Source organism: Paralichthys olivaceus, chromosome 3 (genome assembly GCF_024713975.1).
Source record: "Paralichthys olivaceus isolate ysfri-2021 chromosome 3, ASM2471397v2, whole genome shotgun sequence".
NCBI classification, from domain to species: Eukaryota; Metazoa; Chordata; class Actinopteri; order Pleuronectiformes; family Paralichthyidae; genus Paralichthys; species Paralichthys olivaceus.
Window position 1 is genome coordinate 23676967 of NC_091095.1, and position 17432 is coordinate 23694398.

The 17432-nt window shown below is 40.0% G+C and overlaps 1 protein-coding gene across 2 annotated transcripts in view; it reads left to right on the top strand.

The window, feature by feature from the left end:
• The first annotated feature begins 1509 nt into the window (after positions 1-1509).
• The window catches only part of tbl1xr1a (TBL1X/Y related 1a), a 44312-nt gene continuing 28389 nt past the window's right edge, over positions 1510-17432 (top strand). The window contains exons 1-3 of one of the 2 annotated variants that reach the window (XM_069522555.1): positions 1578-1915; positions 13155-13314; positions 15649-15714. The gene's annotated coding sequence lies outside the window, so the exon portion shown is untranslated. Of the gene's footprint in view, positions 1916-13154; positions 13315-15648; positions 15715-17432 lie in introns of both variants that reach the window. The other variant, XM_020081125.2, reaches the window with a different exon arrangement.

Consider the following 17432-nt stretch of genomic DNA (forward strand, 5'->3'; position numbering starts at 1 on the left):
ACAGGAGTATAGACTTTTTAATTTCTGAAACTGTGGTTTGGGGTTTCCCTAAACTGCTCCAGTAAATTTGAAGATTCGAGGCTTGTTGGATTTATGGTCAACACCATGGGTTAATGGGAGTCCCACCATGGATACCTGTGGTTTGGTTTTTGATCTATAGCTTGTCATCCAACGCCAAAACTAGTTCTTTCTGAAAATGAAGTAAATCAGGCAGCATCAGACATGCACTGATCTTCAAATAATCTCTGGCTGTATTTGAGAATGCCAATGTCAAAGTGAGAAGAAAGAAAGAAATACAAATATCCTGGGTGAAAAAGCAGTGCAACACACATTGAAGAAGCTTTTGGTGATAAGGGCAGACGCTGGTACATGTAATCTCTGGAGCAGAATTCATGCGTTACATCACAAGTCTGCCTGCTGTGCCACCCGTCACCTTAACACTCCGGAGATTTCTGTGTTGTTCATAATGCATCATCATTGAATGATCAGAGACACTGAAGAAAGTCTGGACCCAATTCCCCGGACATTCTCTGGAGTCCATGTCTGAAAACGGCTTAACTAAGCCTCAGCTTGCTCCATGTTCAAATCAAATCAACTTTACGGCTGAACAGAAGGACATTTCTCACAGGCCAGTGTGCAAAAAAGAAATGGTGCAGCATAAAAACGCGACAAATAATGAAATAAAGACCAAATGTTGTCTTCATGTAGTGTATCTAACTCTGCGTTGTGTTGTGAGTGAGGTAAAGACAAACTCCCTGGGAAGTAGATTTGCGCTATTTCTTCACAGCCAGCAACAGCTGTAACATAGGACAGGGCATTCACAGACTTTCTCTGGCAGACTGCCTCTCAGCATCTGTAATTGTGCAGAAATAACACATTCATGGTCTCAACCGTGTGGATACTGTGTGCTCAGTGCCTTCCCAAGGAAAGTCTGAAGCAACTAGAAAGTACACTTCACACGAAGTGCTGGAAATGCAGTTTGCAAAATAAACCGCCCGCTGTGCTAGGGGCAATAATCCTTAACATTTTACGAAGACACATGCCCATAATATAATGCTCAACCTGACAAATTACACAACTATGAAAGAACATACTAATGAGATTTCAACAGTAGTTAGGAAACTGAATAAACATGACAGCGGAACATTTCAAAATAAAAGTCTGTGCTTTGATCCGTCCGGGAATTTTCGAAATGTATATTATTTATACTATAGTGTTCATAATACATACCACTATTACATTCACACTCTTTATATAAAGTCTATGATTCACACTCAACATTACAACATTACACATTTTGGTGTAACGCCTTCAAATAAATAACCAAAAAACGTTCTTCTTCGAGTAGCTTTAGGAGCAGAAAACCAGAAAACGTGCTTTTCACTCATCCTAACGTGTTGGATGGAGAATGTTATCGGAGCAAAATGAATTGTTCTTCATTTGTGCACATTGTTTTGTTGATTTCCCGCCAACCCCAGCCAACCGCTCTCCTCCACACTGCGACACCCATTTTGATGTTTATGTGAGTGGAGCGCGCTTCCTGCAGAGAGGAGCCGGGGCCTGGCTCATTTTCGCCTGGCGGGTCAGCTGCTGTGTTTCAGTCTGGAGCCGCTGGCTGCTACTGAACCGTTTGGCTCTTTTCTCTACTAGCGAGCAAAGCTACAATCCAGAGAGCCACTGTCCATCCAGCGCCTCTTCCTGGGGATTTATCACTCTATGTGCCCGTGTATCCAAACACACCGCTCATAGGGGACTCCCGGCAGCGGCTGGCCGGCTCTGCGGGCCGTTATAACGCTTTGGTCGAGCTTTAATCAGAGCCAGAGAGCCGCGGTGGTGGTGGAGGAGGAGGAGGAGGAGATCCCATATTAGGAGCACAGAGGAGCAGGCACCCCCCTTGTGTGATCTGGAGCTTCTGGTGAGTGTTTATCGCCTTTTTACCTTATCACCGCCATTATTAATGGTGCCCCCGCGCACGCCGGTGACCGCTGACTTTAGACAGCGGCCGTGTGCGCGTTACTGTGTCGCTGTGGACGTGTATTTGTGTGTTTTCTCTCCGGGTGGGGGATGGGCAGCGTCAGCGCGTGAGGGGGTGCGCGCGCGCGCGGCGTGCGTGCGCTCACAGGGCAGTTCTCGTGCGTGGTTTGTATTTGTGATCGCGCCCTTCCTCCTGCAACTACAGTGACTTGAGGCTGTGATCTCTAACCTCAGCAGCGCACATAGCATCCCTGTAGATTCCATGCTGCTGGAACACACAATGAAACGTTGGGTGAACTTTTTATGCCATTTAGTTTCATTTTGGATACTTTATAATAATCCATGCCTTTATTTCTTGTTTACTTTTTTTGTGTTAGTGTATACCTCGTTTATAAGTGTCCACATGTAGGTGTTGTTATTAAAGGCCGCAGAATAACAGCATTCATCGATCAAAACTGAAAGTGCACTGGTAGGATTTTGTGCCACAGTTGTAGTAACTAGTTTGTGGAGTTGTGCTTACAAGTCCATAGTTGTTATTACATTATAAACAAATGTTGCTGTTTGATTTGGATTATTTTCTGCAGCGTACAGTAGATCCCCTTAATGTGCCCAAGTGCATTGAACACTATCATATTATTTTATTACCCTTGTGTCAAATCTTATTCAAAGCTTACTAGAGTGCTGTGCAGCTGGTTGCTCCAAAGCCATGGGTGGTGTGGGGGAGGGGTGAACACACACTCACACACACAGACACACACACACACACACACCCAGGAGGGCCACTTGCCAACCTTGTGAAGCTCTACTCAATGACACAATGTACCAGTCCCAGATAGGCCTTCAGTATCTGTGCAAGGAAGGAAAGAGTTGGTAGTATAAACTCAAATGAGCCATGCTAATCAGGTTAGGGCATTTGTAGGCAATTGAAATCTTAGTTGTAAAATTTCTCTGCTAACACACATCTTAATTCTGTATAATGCTTTGTAGTAGCCTGTTGCCTCAACAATTCTTTTCCTTACAGCCTCTGTTACTTTGTTCTGATCAAATGTTGCTGCATATATGTAAGGTGGGTTATTTAATGGTAATGTATGGGGGTTTGACCTGATGTCATAGAGGTGCTAAGCTCATTATTTCATTTATATCAGTGCCTTGGAGAGCAGTATCACACAAGAACCCTTGATCATCCAAAGACAAAAATAGGCTCTGTCTGTGTCCTTCTGTTGGTCTTTGTTTGTAGTAGTGACAGACCGACCAATACTGTATCTTTTAAGCATTGGTATTCGTATCAGATAACAGTCTTTTAGTGGGCTTTAACATAAACACAGAAGCACAACATCTGTAGCTGTTTTTAAACTTCTCAGGAATGATTGGTTTTATTTTTACCGTCTCACTATTTCCGTTACACCTCCTCCTACTAAAGTGAAAACACTGCTTATCATCCAGTGGTTTGAATATACTGAATATATCCAACATATCTTGTTTTGTTTTGCTTTGGTGTGATCATATGCCAGGTCTGTTTAATCAGCTGTTTTGGATTGGAACCATTGACTACTGGCCTGCAAACCTCTCCTGCACAGGTGCAAAACAAATGTGTTGGCTCTCTCCCCTTAGTGGTATAAAAGTGCAACATTTGACAGAACATGCAAGGCATCGTATACTTATCTTATCTGTGCTCGTTTGTTGAGGTTGGCTCAGTGTGTCAAGCAAGGACGCCTGCCAGACATAGAAACAAGTCTTTTTATGTGGCCACTGGCATATGTAATCTGCAGCTGTTGATACATCAACTTAGATGAATGCTCAGACTGTCTCAGGTACAACTATAGGCCCTGTTTAGCTTTGGTATTTGAAGAGAGTCTCCCTCTCTGCATTAATGTTGCGTAATGCCAGATAGTGGAACTGTAGTTAGTACAGAAGCTAAGTGGCTTTGACTGAATTCAGATGCCTCTTTACCAGAAACAAAAATCCAATTCATTGAGTCTGGAGGGGATTGTTTTCCCTGGATATTGCCTCTATTGCTTTGGTTTTTGTGCTGTCATGATCACAGCCCTGACTTCTTTTAGTTTTGTGTTAGTTAATTGTTCTGACATGGTTGTTGTTATGTCACAAGTGATTATACATTAAACCCTAATTATTTACTGGCTTTTGATGATTTGCTGGAAAAGATGCAGGACGACTTTGTAACGGCGTAGTAATCCATAATCGTGGTCTTTGTTGTGCTGTAACAGCTGCCTCTATAGTCCCAATTGTCAATGTACACCAGATAATATGTGCATTGTCAATGACCTTCATCAAGAACAGGGTCACACCTGCACATGTAATGTGGGTTGTTTGATAAAGAAAGGTCTGACCAATTAATTGGTCAATTATATGCAGCATGTGCTGGGCTCCCACTCTGCTCCACTGCTGAACCTTTTAGCACATAACTTAATTTTAGTGAGCAACATTAATCATAATTAATCTGGCTTGCTATATTGTAAGCTACTGTCTGGGTGCTTAATCACACCCAAATAGACCCCGACATCAAGGAGCATCCAGAAAACACATTATAAAATGCCATCCCTGAAAAGACCCAGTGTCTGTCTTGTAACATCTTGGCTGTTTGTCATGTAGCATTTAGCTGTTTCACGTGTCTCTGCTTAACATCATGCCAAAGCATATTACACACATGTTGCCACAAATATCCCCAAAACGTAAGAAATAGTAATCCAACATTAATTAACTTAAGTTATTATCAGGCAAGGACAGTTTTGATCCTGGGACACTGAAGGGACTACATGAGGTGCTTACAAGTGCAGTCCAAAAGACTTGTTCAACAGAATGGGAAAGACCCCAACACACAGCAACGTTTCTGTAGAATTCGGTACAAAAAAAGACACAATCTTACAATTTATTCATTTAAATTGTGAATCCATCCATAAGATTTTGGGCCTGTATTTAGCTGAATAATATTCACCACATGCACATCAAACGTTTTGCATGGCAACGTCACACTAATCTAATTCAAAACCCCAGCAACAGAGCGTACTGTCCTTAAAATCTAGTGCTTGTGGTTTCTGTTGACAAACACACTGAGCAGTGGTTGTTTATCTCTGTGGTCAACCATGGAGGTTGGAGTTTCTACTAGTATGTCTATCCGCTGGTGGATCTCAGTGGCCGAGAGGAGAAAACGACGCATTCTCAAAGCCAAACTGTCCCTTTGGTACACCTACCAATCATTGATATCAGAATACATGAGGGAAAGATGGGAGTGGACGAGGGAGTGCCATTTCTTTTTTTTTGACTTTAGTTTCCTACAGTGTTGTGGTGAGATAGCGTAATAAGGGCACACACATCAAGTCTTGAGCAGTGTTTTCAGTCTTGTAAAGATAAACAGAAAGCTTTGATTGACTGTATTTAACTGTATATTTAACAATGTGCTATGCTGTACAACTGAAAAAGATGCATAGAAATCGGATTAGTATTTGACAGCTGACGGCCGGGGTCACCGCTTGTTGACCATCCTCACATTGGCCCATTTCCCTGAATACACTGCAAGCAAGGTTTCTATTAATGACCATCCTGTACCAGACACCAGCATTTAAAATGGAGCAGTGAGAGTAATCTGTGCTGTCTCTGTCTGTTTATAGTCACTCATTTCTTTGAACAGTTTCACTTGGTAATTTCGACAGTGAAGAACTGGATGTGACTGGAAGGCTTTTTCGAAATATAATGCGAACACTGTTGGTATATCCTGGACTTACTAATTTGCCCTTGATGTTGTTTTTCCCAGAGCGAACAAATGGGCACATGACACAAGAATATGGTTAGTTATAGTGCAAGCAGCTGAGTCATGTCATCTACACAGGACACATTGATTAGTTGGCCTTATTAAATCACAGAGTGGTGGAGTAGTACAGTTACATAACCAGTGCTCTCAGTGTTGTGAATTGAAACAGGAAAGGCAAAATGGACAAAGAAATGCAGTGGGTAAAAATGTCTTCCTTATTTGGGTAATGGCCTGACATGAGATGGAGAGAGACACAAATATGGAACAGCCCTTTTAATGCAAGATCATGTACTGATTCCTCATCGAAACTGTCCTCATTACAAATGTGGAACTGTAGTGGGACAGAAGAGTCTTAAATATCGCTCATCTTGATTTCACTTTCATTTTGAACATTACATCCGGTGTAGAATATTCTCCATTCCTCGATGGTATGATGAAGACCCCCTCTTGTCAGCTCTTGATTACTAACTATCTTACAGACACATTCTTATAGGTCACCTTTGCCTGAATTTCATGTCTTGTCAGTCTGGAGTCCTGCAGTTACTTGATGATTGACTAAATGAAATTGACCTGGATATTTGTGATGTTGTCTAAACAGTTAAGCAATGGCTCCACAAAATCTACGATTCCCAGAGAGCAACTTTTGCTGTTTGCCCAGCCATTGTCCTAAGTTGCCCTTTCATACTTGTAGCACACAACTAGAGATTGTCTGTGAAAGGCTGACAGGAAGTACTTTGATTATGGAGAGGGATGGCACCTGGACAGAATGTGCAGGAGAGATGGGAGAGGTGCTGTCAACACTCCTACATTCTCCCTGGTCTCGACTAGCTCTTTTCACATATTTGCTCAACCGGACATTACGCAAACTTTGCACTCGAGAGCAGGGAATTAGGTGCTGTTTATTGTCCAGTGCAACAGATTCAGACGTTTGATGTAGAGAAACGTTCAAGTTTGCAGTGCATGTGTGAAAGTAGCTTTTGACTATGTATCTATCAGGCCAAATCCCCCTCATTTGAATATAATACTGCATATTGTAATGCTGGAGTCTGAGGGAAACAGGTGGCCTAAATACTCTCAACACACACACAGTGACTATGCATTCCGTTGCAGCACAACACAATGAAGTACAACCTCCAAAATTAGCACAGAGTTGAATCAAAACCTGTCTGACACTTCATGCTAAAAATCAGTGATCTGATATTGTGTGATCTCGAAATATATTTACATAAATTATTATTTTCTTTTACATGAAATCAACATTTACAGTAAAGCATTGATGAGTTAAGATTGAGAAGCTTGATTATGAGCTAAAGCTAAAGGATAGTTAGATTAATTTCCAAGCCCCAAAAGCTGTAATAGGATTAGTGTCATCGTTAACAATGTCATCTTAATAAGATTGAAGAGGGAAACTTTAATTGTAGATTGTGGGTTGATTTTGTGAAGAGTAGTCAGAGTCTCAGCTAATTAACATATTTACTGTTATAAACAATCGCTTAACTGAGATCTTGGGGATTTAGAGCTCTGGGCAACCTATCTATTCAATTTGTGATGCTAACTTAAGCTCCGGCAGCTCTAGTGAACATAAACATCAACAAAGTCATAAAATGAGTCAGTCAGTCTCTATTGGCTCCATTTTACACCCAATGCAAAGAGATGCCAAATGCGACCCGATGTTCTTAGTTAGTTTCTTTTACTCTCCAGTGCCCAACCTTGGACCGCACAAAAGATAGGTTAGACAATCACAGACGTTTACGGTTGTATTATTTCATGTGCTATCATTGATGTACATTAGAAAATGTTAAGAAGTTGATTACACTGATGATTTGTGAACAAAAATAACCTGTGGTCATGTCACGTGTGGGGCCAATTCTTTGTGTAAACATTACAAAAAGGAGAAATGGTTTCTCATAGAAATTACACCCATAATTATATTAGAATTTCATATCCAAGCAAAATTGTAAACCCCAGTTTATGAATGTTACATGAAATTGTGAAGCACAAATCTGTTACTGAAAATAAATGTTCTTCTCTTGGAAATCTAATAATGATTAATCAACATGCACAATGCATTCTGTTGGATCACTGCATATTGCAATTTTGTAGAAATGCATATGGAATAATAAAAAGACAAAACAAATAATGCAATGAATAAGAAATTGGACATTGGTTATTATGGCAAACATTGAACCTTCAAAGCATTTGGATCTACTGATGATCATTCAGTTACATTACAGAAGAAAACAACAATACAAGATTTCTTGCTCATCAAGAGTTTAAATTGAAGGTTTGGTAAGATTGCCAAATTATTAAATATCAATATACAATATATTGTATTTCTGTGTAGTATGTCCTTATGTTACATTATTTTATAATGCAAAATATCTCTCCCTCCCTCTCTCTCTCACACACACACACACGCGCGCGCACACACACACACACACACACACACACACACACACACACACACACACACACACACACACACACAGGCAGTTGACGGCAGTCACATGGTGTGTGGCAACCCCAGGGGTCAAGTTCAACACTGCAAAGAATGTGTCTGTGCTGGGTGGGTATACCCCCCCACCCCTCACCCATAAGGCTTTGAATTGTGCAGGCCTGCCGCCCCTCTTTCTCTCCACTGCAGAGAGTGAGGGTGATTATTCTTACCCTGCAGCTTCCATCCCACATTGCCAGCTCACAGTTTAGCTGCCTGTAACAATTAGAGGCTATTTCATTAGAATATATTGTATAAGTGATACAGGTGCAGATGTTAATCCAATATGATGACATTATTATGACCGATATTGATTAGTTATGAATGTCCTGATACTAGATTATACAGTTTTCATGTTCAGTCTCTATTTTGTTGGTTTTAAAGAATTGCAGCTTTTTTGTACATTTCTGCGAGGCCACAGAGTGCTGTGTAGATGGCTCTACCAAGAATATGATCTCAGCAACTTCATCTGGCTACAAACTCTGTTGGCCAGGTGCCATTGCAATACTTCTTTTTATCTGAGGTTGACAGGTTTGTCTTAGCCAATTGGAAGGTAGTAGACTTGTGCAATTTAACTTAATTATTTTATCCTGTGTTTTAAGCACAAATAAGTACTGTTGCTCACCCAAGACTTGAAAAGCTTGCTAGCAAGTAGATACACTTCTGATTTGCTGCAGGCATTAAACGCAGTGGTGAAGTGATGCCTGGAGAAGTGGGTACACTAAAATTTAAAGCAGCCCGTCCAGCAAAGAATAAACATTGTGTGTTACAAACAGTGACATGTTAGAACACCACAACACCCCCCTCAAAAAAACAAAAAACATAAAAAACTAGGTCGGAACCGTGGATTTGGAGTTGTTACAGCCCTACCATTTGTAAATATTACTATATAGATAACTCCATTCATGTTATTGACATAATTTAACAAGATTCTGCTATTAAAAGGTGCTCAATGTGTTTGACTCAAAGTTGTTGTACAAGAGAACCGTCAGCATCCTCCCTGACTGGGGCTAGGAATGCGGGGAATGGAGAGCACTGTTGCGGTCGCTGAACTACCCTCACTGCCTGGGCTGCTGGCGAGCAACACTGATGTAGCTACATTATGTTGGTTCTGCTGAAAACTTTGTTTGGGTGTTTTTCTTCATGTTTGAATTTCATTTGGGGCCAAATTTTGTTGTGTTTTGTAATGAGTTCACTTAATCAGGAAGTCAGGTAAAGTGCAGGTGATATTTTTCCCAGAAAGTTAAACACAGGCATGGCACTCCCTACTCTGCGTCTAAGTGGCTTACTCTGATACTCTTATCCTAACTAACCAATCAGAGGCAGACTACTAGACTCAAATTTATCCTAATATGAACTTTTTACTTCTGTTTTTATAAAAGGTCCAGTGTGTAAGATTTAGGTGAAAAGGATCTATTGGCACAAATGTTTTCACTAATGTGTTTCATCAAAATTGTACGAGTTGTTGTTTTCTTTACCCTAGAACAGCCTCTTTAGATTTAAATACTTTATATTTACATCAAGGGTTCCTCTCTATGGGGGCTGTGAGGTTTTTAACAGTAGTACAGACTGGACAAATTTAACACCCTTTGAGTTTTTATGACAACTGAAGTCCACCACAGGTTTGGAAGGGGAGTGTGAGGTGAAGGGTATTCAGCTGCAACATGCAATTTCACCACTAGATATCACTAAATTCTACACACTGTGCCTTTAAGGCTTCAATATAAGTAGTGTTATTTTGTCTTGCTGAAGTGTCATTAACCTTTGTTTGTTATTGAGCCTATGGACAAATCCAGTTTGCTCTTTATAGATGATCCCTGGGCACTTAGAAACTGAAAGATAAGAACCTTGCATTGTTTACTGTACTGGTCCTTACTTATTGACGCATCAGAAGGCTTAGTGTAAAGTTGAAACAATAAGAATAGTACAATAATGCAAACCGCAAGGCAGCATAATGAAGTGGCCCCAATCTTCCTCTGAATGTAAACACAAGCTTCGTTCAATTTGATGTCAGATGCACTTGTAGTTTAATATTGGTTCCTTGGGTAACCCTTGCTTCTAAAAGAAACTCTGTGTTTAGATTAGTGATAATGCTTCTGCTGTGGAAGAGTCTCCACTGATAGCTGCAGGTATGACAGCATGACAACTGGCCTGATGTTATCAGTGCACACCTTCTGCCTCTGTTGCTGCTTATCTGGTGCTTTTCTGCTTTAGCAACTTACTTCAATTGCTGAGCATGTCAAGCTCTCCACTCCCACTTTATACACAAAAGCAGACTTTTCAATTCCAGCCATTAAATTATTTCTGCTGCCAGGTAAATTTTAACAGCTGTTGCTAGCTGACTAACTAATAAGCGCTAACTTTAAGTTGGTTGAAACACAATCTATCTCTTAACTTGTAAAATAAATAAAAAAGCCGCATTCATGATATCATCCATAAACTAAAGAAAAATATTGCATTGTTCACATTTATTAGAGGAAATGCTTTTGAACTGCTAGGATTAGGATAATTGATGACTTTGGCAATCTGACACTGCCTCGGATATTGAGTTGAGCTGGACTGGCAGGAACACCAATTTGCCTGAATCCTGTAAAGGTCCGGATAGGCAATGTTGACCTAAACTATGATATGGTAGTATCCAGGAAATCTTACATCATATTAACAAATTGTTTAGTCCTTCCTTTATTTGTTTATTTATTTCATACATGCCAGCTGCAGCCGTGGCTAGATTGCCTTTGTGTGGGTCTCTGTCTGTCTGTCCACCCTAATCTCATTAATGTGATATCTGAAGAATGCTTCAATGTAATTTCTTAAAGTTTCAGAGGAGGAACTAAATGAGCATACTGGACGTGTCAAATATATTCAGGTGCAGGACAAAGAATTATTCAATACAGTTAGCAAACGTTTGTTGATTTCCTTCTCACAAGGCAACCCTTTAATTTACAGATTTTCAAATTTGGACTCAAGGATAAACTAATTAGATTTGAATGGTCACAGGTCATTATGATGTGACAAAAAATGTTTTTTGGTATGTTACTTAAGAAATAATGAGCTAAACATGATACATTTTTAGACAAATGTTTAATTGGATAATGTTGCTGAAACATGTTCAGGCCATTATTTTACAACATATCTCAGTAACGGAAGGGTTTCAATTTGTTTGGTCACAGGTTGAGGTGCATTTAACTCCAGCTAAATATCAGGGGATCTTTGCAGTGCTCTGATGTATTGTATTCATTATTGTCAGGAAAGCCTGGACTCAGTGCTGATTTAGAAGTCAATGTGTTTCACTGTGAGACAGGCTTAAGTCCATAGTGTCTATTCTTTAGTTGAGCTGGTCTTATATGGCTTCGGATTGGCCTGCATTCAAAGAAGACTGATCTCATTGTGGATTTGTGGAGTTAGCATGTACGTCAGATCTGACCCATCTTTATGATGTGGCATGGCTGTTATAAATGAAAGGCCTGTGATCCATAAGCTTCCCTTGTGTAAAGGGGAGCAGTATGTATTATGGGAGGAAAGAAGGGTTTTATATGCAACTTGAATTTCACGCAAAGTCAGAGAAATCTTCAGTGAAACGTAGGTGTACATTTCTGTTTGTACATTTTGCATATTTGAAAACAGGGCATTATAATTACTGTGTACCTGTAAAATGTTAAAAGGGCAGAACTTTTGTAAAAGTATAGCAATGGCTAAGTTGAGTTGGGATCTTACAAGCTACTGCACTGTACACGAGCGCTAGATTTGCTGACGTGCGATAGACACAAAATGAAAAAAAATTAAAGAAAGAAAATATTTACTCAATTCCTAGGACTTTACCCACAGGCCATGTCTGAAAACGGCTTTAGTGAGGTCGTGTTGGCAGTTGGTAACAACAGGCTAAGCAAATAGGCAAGTCTTGTAGCTAAGCTAAGTAATTAAACACTATAGCTAAAAAGTTTCAACCATTCCAAAGCCAATACCTGAACGAGCTGTGTTTAGATAAACACATCTGGATACATCTTTATTCTGGATTTTTTTTTAATTATAGTTCCCTTAAAACTCTTCTCTGCATTCCTTCAAAAACTGCAATGCATCCTGTTTCCCGCTTAGCTTTATCTAGAAGCAGCAGAGGTATCAGGAGGTCAGTTTCGAAAATGACAATTCTCCTAAACGGAAGAGAGAAATAACCTCTTACCATCCCAGTGGTATCTTCTACTATACAGGGATGCATCCTAGACCCAGATAACCACCCTCTACTGTGAGCTAGCACCAGTGCCCCCCTTAAACACCAATAAACTATGTCACTATCATTATTATGATCACTTTTATTTGTTTAAGTTTTTCACATCACCCAGTATTGTTAAGACTGGGCTTCTTTGGGAAACACTGCTGATATCCGCCATGACAGGGTCGTAACCTTTAGCAAGCCCTCAGAAAACTGCAACTTTTCAGTGTTCTCTGGCCACACCCAACTACTGCTTTCTTTGTGGTAACATTATCCCTCCCTTGGCTCTGCAGTCTTATTCTAACCAGAACTGTTGAGAGAGGCAGCAGAGACAGGAAAGACATAGGCATCCAGGGAAAGTACGACGAAAGGGGACTAAAGGGAATGTAGCACAGGAGGAATCAAGGTCAGGGGAAAAAGGGAAGGAAGCAGAGGGCAAGGAGAGGGAGCTTGGAAACAAATAATGTTCAGTGATTTCCAGTGGACGTTGCACTATTATGCAATCCAGCCCCTTCGTCTGCAGCTGTATTAATTAGCACAGAGTTGAACCACAGAGCCATTACAGGCTCTGCAGAGAGCAATGATTTCAATGCTTTTACATTACTTTACATTACCCATGAGTTGCTAGTCTGATTGGCCACCCACTGGAAATGTTGGCACGGAACATGCTTTAAGGGTTTGGAGAGGTGAAGAGTTGTTTCCTGTCTCCGCAGTTTCTGCAGAATTTCTCCACCTGGCCTCCCAGTATAAAGCCTGTAGAAAAACAGGAGAATCCGATGTGAGAACTCAGCAGGGGATGCACCGCGAGTGAGTGGAAGACACCAACAAAGATGTCAAGAGAGTTTGTGGTGATGAGAGCTGACACCGGTGTCTGTGAGTTGTAAAGACAATCACGTGATCTCTGCAAGTTAATGTGTCGCCTCCTGCCTCTGTCTGCTGCTCCACCTCTCACCTGAATAATGCAGAGGATTTGATGCTGTTGTGAACACCAGAACCTCAGGGATAAAATGACCATTACGATCCGGATTCATGATCCGACACCATTGATTGATAACTAAATAAATGTGATTGTCAGTTCGAAACAGAGAGGAGCAGAAACACTCACTCAAACACACACTCCTGCAAAAGGGAGAGGAGATCTCTGCAACTTATTTTAACTTTATTGTTGCAGAGGAAGCCAGTTTCCTATCTGAAACACTGCACCATAATGATTTTGTTGACACTGCCCAGCATTAACTAAAATCAACAAGTCCCCAAGAAGCAGGCGCAACATTTGTTGTGTGTTAGAAAAACATGGGGAAAGGAGCAGAAGGCAGGTGGGGGCTGTAACAGCAACTCTGGCCATAGCTAACGAATGCCAACATTCACTGTCGCCACGTTGCATGCATTTGACAAATATTTTTGGCTTGACGTCTGCACTTAATGTAACAACATGACAACATAAATAATAAAAACACAATCAACATTTTATTGATATTATGTCAATATTAAATTTGGTGAAATTAGTATAGCTGGTGTATGAGTAACCTTTGAAAAAACTGCTATAAGACCTTTTAGTTTTCATGTAGTGCTTCCTTACATTTGCACCTTTTTTTACTTTGACTTCAAAGCATGATTAGGGATTATTTTACATGTGGTGACACTGCAGGGACACTGAAAATCATTAGTGTCTACAAATGCTGTCATACCAAAAGGCTGTATGTGTGTGTGTGTGAGAGAGAGAGAGAGAGAGAGGGAGAGAGAGAGAGAGATGAAAATGATCATGATTCATTAGCTCTGGTTGTATGCACAATATTTTGTCTTTGAGATATTACATCATTCTGTTGAGGATTTCAGGTCAACTGTTTACATGGAAAAAATACAGTCTGGTGTTAACATATGCATTTAATTGTATATGTATATACATATATATATATATATATATATATATATATATATATATATATGCAGGAAGTCCTCAAGCTGTTTTTAATTTGTGCAGCTCAACCGTCTGTTTTGGCTTTGTTTCCTTTTGGTGAACTTGTGTAAATAGGTCATAATTTCTTATTATATTACCATTAAAGGGTCCAATGGTGTTAGGGTTTATCAAGAGTTGGCTCCTGTTCAACTTGGAAGCCACCACTTTTTGGAAGTGAAGAAACATCTTAACTAAATCATTTATGTGGTACAGTTTTAAACTACCCGTTTAGACTACCTTTTTGCAAAGATTGAACATTTAATTTTGTTGGGGACTATTTATTCTGATTGAGATGTTTTTAAATGGTGCACTTTAATTGAGTTTGGGCTTTGAAACTAATGGTGATTGGAACATTAGGTCCCATGTAAATGTATAACAAATTTGTTCTGTGTGTTTGGCTGGGATATTGCTACATTCATTGCGAGTTTCCACCACTGTCAGTAAGCGATTCATTGGGAATGTGTATAAGGTCATTCATACATGTATATGGCTATGGCTGTTGCAGACTGGTTTTGCTCTAGTTGATGAGTTCTCCTAATAATTTAATTGTTTGGTGTATAAAATGTGTCAAAGTAGTACACAGTTTGATTCACAATCTCCTCTAACGCCTAAATTGATGCTCAAAAAGCTTTATTTTTCCAATTTTCCAAAACCTAAATTAATTTAGTTTACTATCACACAAGACGAAGAATAACAACATTTGCTTGAATTGGTTTAGAAGCTATAATTCCATTAGAACCCTCATGCATGTGCAAGCAGAGCACCAGATATAATTGAAATAGTGATAATGTAAAAAGATTGCTCCACAGTAAAACCAAAAACAAATAATCTAAAGACATTACAAAAGCTTTGCCTACAAAATTCATCTCGTCTCATAAAGGAAAATGCACAAAAGTTTAAAGAATTTACAGGCTGTCTGACATTTTGTGTGGTTATCTTCCTCAAATGTTTTAATAGTATGGACAGAGCTCTGTTCAAGCACTGTATAAACACAAAGTCAACAGCTACATGAAGTTCTGTAATGATAAATAATAGATATTGTTTACTCTCATGAATAGACCCTTTGGATCCCTGTTATAAAAGATGTGTTCACAGGTTATGTTCGGGTAAGATTTGTTCTCCTGTGACACCTGATTTTAGGTGAAGCAGAAAAACTGGTTTCCAAAAAAACGCTTGATTGTCAGTGTTATTCTGTCTTGTATAATCTTTTAGAGACCTCTAACTAAGTGTTGGATCTTCTTTTGTTGCAGGTTCTGAGCCCATGGTACAAGGCCCTGACTGAACAGACTGGTGGTGCATACATACATACTACTGTGGTGAGTAATCTACAGCCAGGTGGGGCTGTGAAATGCTCCTAGCAGTCTCTCCACAGATTTGGTTGTCTGAGCTCCGACATGAAAGTTCCCCAAAAGACAAGGCAACTTGGGAATTTTAGTTTGTCCTTTCACTATAAAAGCTCTTGAATAACTTGACATTAGCCCCTTAATAGCCCACGCAAAGATTGATTCGGATTTGGATAAATGTGTCCGAGATTTGTGACCTAGATTAGCAACTGTTGTACAATTTAAACCATTTATTGTTTGGTCAAATACATTTCTTATGTCCAAGTTTACATATTCAGATGTGTTCTTTTGATGGAAAGCCTTTTTTAAAAAAATGTGTCAAATAGAAAAAGGAATTGTAGATTTTTTTTTTGTATTGAATAATCCATTAATTGACTAAAAGGAAAACCCCTGTATTGTTGATTTCACATACTTACATAGTTACATACTTGTGCATGTTGCTACAGGAGCTGTTCTAGATTTGTTTATGTTCTCCTCAGTAATGAACCGCCTGAAACTAATTTGCGACCAGATTTAAAGGCTCTTTCTGTGCTTGTTCTTGCTGGATTGCTGTGTTCAAATTTACCAGATTAATTGGACCAAGGGGGGCAAACAAACCAGAGTCTGATTTGACTAAACATTATAGATTTAAAAATGCCCCAAGCTGATTGACAGTCTCTGTAACACACAAGTGGCTTTGTTAGTGCCACTGCTTCCCCACACTCTGACCACATTTCCTGTAAACCCTGTTGCCCTCTGTCTCACTTCCCCCTCCTCAGTGTCTTTTATTCAGAGAGAACAAACATATTGGAAGTGAGTTTATTTTCACTCTTTTAGATACAAAGTTGTCTTCAAAGTTCTGACAGCTCCAGTTTGATTTCCAGTGGACGAACTCTGCTCTCTTCCTGTTTTGTACTGTTTCACACTCTTGCAGATTTCCTGTGAACTCTGCCCCAGCAGCACGCAGTGTTAAATGCGGGATAGGATGCGTAAAAGCCATCGGTCTCCTTGGTGATGCTCCTGTTTGTTTACGTTTGTGTACCCAAGGACATTCTGCCTGACTCACTGACGCTGTTCATTTTGTTCTCCGGTTGAACCAAGATGCTTTGCTGTGACAGCTACGCTACTGCTGTCACCCTTTTTGGCAGCTAGCTGTGTTAATGTCAGGTCGGCCTCATTGGAGGGCTTTGTTTTCCTTACTTTCCAGCCCTCAGCTCTGCATGTTTATTTCATTCATGCTGAAATATTTCAGCACTGCAGTTCTTAGTCATCTAGTGTATGTGTTATTTACATAAATAGCCTATAAGCACTCATGCATAGTTCTCATTTTACACCAGTCATCTTCAGAAAACGAGTGGTTTTGTATGTAGCACAGGAAATGGTTTTCTATTGCGATACTAACATGAAACAGATGCAGAGTTTTATTCGGTGAAAATGAACAGTGATGTCAGAGGAGCATATTGCTCTCATAAATGTCTGTGTTGTTGTGTGATTTTTATTGTGTTGTTTTTGTGCTGAGGATAGCATGTAGCTCAACTTGCTACAGAGTAGCTGCATACCGAGCAATTACTGAGTCTGAGTCAGAGCTGTTAAAGCCAACAACACACCCATTTTGTTTGTGCCCTGCGGAAACCTTTCACTACCAACCTTGTCTTTAGTTTCACACTGAGCCCATGCTTTGTTATGCAAGTGTAAAATGTTTTTCATGGGAG